At 33.4% G+C, this 5,745-nt stretch overlaps 1 non-coding gene across 1 annotated transcript; it reads left to right on the forward strand.

Annotated features, from left to right (window-relative positions):
• The first annotated feature begins 4,959 nt into the window (after window positions 1-4,959).
• LOC121223926 (small nucleolar RNA R71) lies at window positions 4,960-5,066 on the forward strand. Its single transcript, XR_005921392.1, has one exon. It is a non-coding gene; the product is annotated as a small nucleolar RNA R71 (small nucleolar RNA).
• The last annotated feature ends 679 nt before the right edge of the window (window positions 5,067-5,745 follow it).

Below are 5,745 nucleotides of genomic sequence, written 5' to 3' on the forward strand. Positions count from 1 at the left end.
AATGCTATGGAAAAATGAGAGTAGAAATGTAATGATAATTACGAAAATGATTATATGAATAACATGTAACATAACAAATAAACAACTAAGGATACGATGAAAAAGATACTACGACAAGGGATAAGGGATATACGATGTTGATATGGAAGGTTGGAATTACTAAGAATCTAACCTTATTATCAGAAATGCCTCGGCAAAATCACAATCAATCTACTGCTCAGAAGAGTTTTAAAGTGGTCTACTTCTTTCAAAAGTAAAAACCTCAAGTTACCTTGCCCATGTCTATAGGCCTTTAATACGGTACCCTGCACTGTTTCCTTCTGTATGAACGTTGCTCTATGTCTAGAGTCTACTACAAGTATTTATCGAGTACTTGCTCATATCATTCAATTTTGGTCCAAATAATCTAACCTTTTCAGAATTAAATTAGTTTATGGGCATGCTGCATAGTCGTCTATGTTTAGGGATTGCACGCATACAATTTAGAAATAAAAACAATTGAATGAAACAGTAAATTAATTCAAATCTATGCTTCAACAATTAAAGATAATAAAGGTTGCATCATGTAATCTCAACCCTATGAGATTTAACTCATGAGTTGGCAAATAAAATTCAAAACCAACATACCATTCAACATCGTTTTCATCAAATCAATTCACGGAGAAATAGTTAAGAAATAACAGAAGAACGTCGGGAAAATAACTTTCGAGTGTCTAGTTCACACTCCAACGGCACAATGTCCTTGGTGCCTGAGAGAGACTACCTTCGTCTTCCTCTTTTTGTCTCTACTCAACCGCTATCCTTTAGTTTCGCCTATGGATCTCTTCCTTTTTGTTCGTCCTTTAGGTATTCCTTTTATAGCTTTTTCCCTAGGGTAAATCCAACAACCTATGTTTATCTCTTCCTCGTTTTAAATTCTTTTTTTAACAACCAAAAATTATCTTCTCCTCTTTTTAAATTCTTTTTTCAACAACCTAAGATTATCTTCTCCTCTTTTTAAATTGCTTTTTCTAGGATAAAAACCAACAACCCAAGATTATCTTCTCCTCTTTTTTAGGCAGATTTTTCTAATACAAATAAAGTTGGGCTGAAACTGGTATGCGTTGAGTGTTGACTCGATCTCTTGGAATTGCCACGACATTTGTGCTGACAAAATGTCCAACCTTTTACCCCGGTAAACCTTCACTCATTTATTTCTCTTTCCTCAACCTGCATATGCCAAACCACCAAACACAGCCCTACCACAAGCAATTAAAAATACCTAATATTTAAATACGGTCTAAGCTCCTAATGAAATGATGAAAATACAAATGAAATGTCTTAAAATGCAACTAAATGTACCTGAGTACAAGAAATTAGCTAGGACTAAAGGCATGAAATATAACTCTTTTCAAGAGTTATCACACCCTCAAACCTAAGTTATTGCTTGTCTTCAAGCAAAATACATATGAATGCATAAATGCACAAATTTTTTCTCTTGCATATAACTATCTTGCATTGTTAATCTATTAAAGGAACAACATATACATTAGTTCTCAGTAGTCTTCTTTCTCTAAAAACTTGGCCAAATGTCAAAGGTTCGTTTCAACAAAGGTAGTGTAGAACATTTGTCCTTAAAAACAAAATTTCCTAAGTACTCATGTATGCTTTCTAGCCATAGTAAATGTCTCCTAATACACTCAGTTCATTTGTTACCTAAACTCAAGTTACTTTGTAACCCTTGCTCACAGCCTTTTCAAGATTTTCTTGTACTTATTTTTTCTCTTTATTATTATTATTTTTTTTCTTTGTCTTTTTTTTCCTTTTATAACATTAGGGGATTTAGCATGTCACAAAATTTTTTGACTTGATAATCATAATGGAGCATACATCGAATTACCTAGTACTCAATCATGTCACAATTTAAATATAAACCACTCTTAAAGCTAAGGCTTTTGACTAAAAAGATGGATGGAGCAAACAACTACCCCCTTAGCTACTCAGCTTGTTGCTACAGTGGAGTGCCCTTTTCTTTATTACACACTCTTACTCTGACTCACCTTTCTAATCAATAGAATGATGGAGAAAATAAAGTGGTGCTGACTTACTCAACAATTCTAAGTATTGGAGTGCCTAATGTTCTTTATTTAAGTAATGTTGTGGCAAAATGATTGAGTTTGGCTTCAAAAACCCTAAGTTCATTAGAAAACACAAGCTATAATCAAAAAGAAAAAGAAAACTAAGTATAGGACATCTCATTTTTAAGAATTTATTTTCTCACAATCTAACCTAAGCTAAACTTGCCTCATCCACTGTCACATGTTCTAGATATACTGAAGAATATAAACTCATCATCGAACATCACAAGTAAATATTGAAATTCTTGTAGATTAAACAATACTTAATAATCACATGGTATTGACAAACAACTTAACTATACTAAGATACATATTAGATACATAATGCAACCTAAATGCATAATACACCCCAAAACCTAAGGGAAGCATTGTCCTCAATGCATGAATAGATATATGAAAACTATCTATATACAGACAATGTCATGGAAAAATATATGTAATGCAATATGTATGAAAGAAAAAGAAAACTTTCCTTGCTTGGACTGTATTGTAGATACTTCATTCTATCTGACAGGTTAATTTACGAGTAGCAACCTTATACATCTACTTCATCTTCATTAGGGTCAGTTCAGCCCCATCCTTTTCGATCTCTGTGAGTTCATCAATCAATTGATCAATGCCACCGTACAATGTTGTCAACTTGTGGTGCAACTGAGGGATTTGCTTCCTCTTCATTCTCACGGTCAGTCTCAATGCTAAAAAACTCTATTTTCTCTGTTTTTTCCTCCAGTGCTTTGGGCGCATTCTCTTTATTGGCAGGATTCGTCTCAACAAGCTCTGCATCACCAACTCCTTCCCCTCATGCAACTTATTAAAAAAAGGAAATGAAATAACTAAAATAAATTTAAATCGACAAGACGAAATAAAAATAAAAAGAATTTTCAAGATGTTGAAGTTAAACATCTTGAAGATCAATGGATTGTTTGTCTCGCTCTACATGAGCACCTCAGTAGTGCTTCAAGCGTTGCCCATTAGCTTTAAATGTGTCCCTCGTTTCCATGTCCTTGACATTAATAGCTCTATGCGGATATACATGAGCTACCAAGCATTTTTCATCAAAATTGAAAGGTCTATTTTGCTTCAGTAAAGTTCACAAGGGTCTTCACTCAAATGAATCTTCATCACTATCAGAATTGTTGTGGCAAAATCTTGTGAATTCTTCCTCCACTGTTGTTTCTATCAAGTCAATTGGTTGACGTTCTTCATTCTCGTAAGCACATTTCAGCGCATTAAATACATTGAACGTGAACTGTTGGTCATTCATTCTCATGGTTAGTTCACCTTTCTGCACATCGATTAAAGTTCTACCTATAGCAAGAAAAGGTCTTCTAAGAATAATTGGCACATCATGGTCAGCTTCACATTTTAAAATAAGGAAACCCACAAGAAAGATAAATTTATTTACCATTACCAGTACGTCTTCAATTTTACCTTCCGGATGTGCATAAGATCGATCGGCCAGTTGCAACGTGACTGTTGTGGGTTTTACCTTCCTCATTCCCAACTTCCTAAAAATAGACAGAGGTATTAGATTTATACTCACTGTTAAATCACATAACGCCTTACCAACATAATGATTTCCAATGAAACATGGGATAGTGAAACTCCTTGAGTCCTTTAACTTTGGAGGCAACTTATTCATCAACATTGTTGTGCACCCTTTAGTGAAAGCAATAGTCTCAAATTCTCTCAATCTGCGCTTCTTCGATAGTATATCTTTCATGAATTTCACATAATTGGGCATTTATTCCAAAGCTTCTACTAGCGTTATATTGATATGGAGTTACTTCAAAACCTCTAAGAATCTTTGGAACTTAATATCCTTCTTGGAATAGTGGAATCGCTAAGGAAGAGGTAGAGGTGGTCTTCCTTTAGGTTGCTGATATTGTTTTGCTATGACATTTTTGTTAGCAACACGATCTGATTTTGCCATAGCATTTTGCTACTTACCCTTTGTAGGTTCAGTTTGTTTATCAGATGACTTTGGGATCTTTACCTAGTTGTTATTCGAGTTATCTTTCCTATTGTGGCATCGTGAACAACGTCACTTAGTTGAGTCCCATTTCTAAGAGTGATGGTCTTCTAATGCTCTTTCCCTTATGTTTTCCAATTCTTGATATCGCTTGACAATGCTCATTGTGGCCTCAAATTTTAAGTATTCACTATTTACCCCACTTGATTCTCTAGAGCTCATAGGCGTAGCTTGAATCTGGATTATAGCATCATTCTTACCCATATATTCCTTTAACAAAGCTTCAATGGAAGTAGAAGATGATGCTTGACCATGTTGAACATTTTCCCTTAGCATAGGTTGAACGTAACCAGGCAGTACATTGTTGGCATTTTGTCTTGTAGCATTGTTAAAATTCCACGCACCTTGATTACTCCAACTAAAATTTGGATGCTGCTTCCACCTTGGATTGTAGGTGTTGGAATAGGGGTTACTATTCCGATTAAAATTACCCATGTAGTACACTATGCTGGGTTTGATGGGCATTTGTCAAACACATGATTTTCACCGTAATAAACACATGACAACTTGATTGATTTCATCTCATGGGCTACACTTGAATTTTTTATTATTTTAATTATGTTAGCCAAAGAAGATACCTGAGCTATCAACGAAGTGATTGCATCAAGCTCTATGGTAACAACAGCTCTCTTACCCGTCCCAACTCTCGTTGTTAGATATTGATAATAATTGTTGACAATCTTATCTAAAATTTCATATGCTTTATTATACGTTTTATCCAGCAGAGTACCATTGGCAGACACATCAACTACCATCCTTGTATGCACATTCAACCCATTATAAAACATCTCCATTTAAGTCCAATGCTGGAATCCATGCATTGAACATTTTTGAATTAACTCTTTAAATCATTCTCATGTTTCATATAGTGTTTCGTCCTCCATTTGCCGAAAAGATGTGATGTCATTTCTAAGCTTGGAATTCATATTTCGAGGATTATACTGTAATGACCCAAAATTTACGGGCATCAGAAAAGTACATTATCGGGCCTCCATATTAGTAAAGGAGTAATTGTGAGTTTAGTAGTATGGTTATATTATATATAAAGTAAAGTAAAGAAAGAAAACAGAGGAAATAGAAACAGAATAGGGGACGAAACAGAAAGTAAAGAAAAAAAGAAAAGAAAAGAAGAAGTTTAGGGTTTTCAAGGTTCAATTCCAAATTGGTAAGTCAAATTAAGTTCGTTTCTTGTAATTTTTGAGTTTTTATGAACCTAGAAAAAATATTATTAAGTATATGTTGAAAATTTTGGAAGTTATTAGATTTTTAGACATTAATTTTCCTAGGTAAAAGTGTGAATTAGAAATTGAATTAATAAATTTCTAATTAGAAGGGAGATGTATTAAATTGTAAAATAAGTTATAAATTTTATATAATAAGGACCAAAATTGCAAGAATTTCAAAATTAGGAATTTATGATAAAAATAGATAGTTAAGTTTAAGTTTAGTTGAAATTGAATAGAAATGAGGTATGAATTGAGATAGAAAAATAAATGAATCTATTTAGGGATTAAATTGAAATTGGGATGAAAGTAAAATAGAAATTCAAGTATTAGATGAAAAATTTATATTGTAATAATGATTATGCATACTATC

Source organism: Gossypium hirsutum, chromosome D11 (assembly GCF_007990345.1).
Source record: "Gossypium hirsutum isolate 1008001.06 chromosome D11, Gossypium_hirsutum_v2.1, whole genome shotgun sequence".
Lineage (NCBI taxonomy): Eukaryota > Viridiplantae > Streptophyta > Magnoliopsida > Malvales > Malvaceae > Gossypium > Gossypium hirsutum.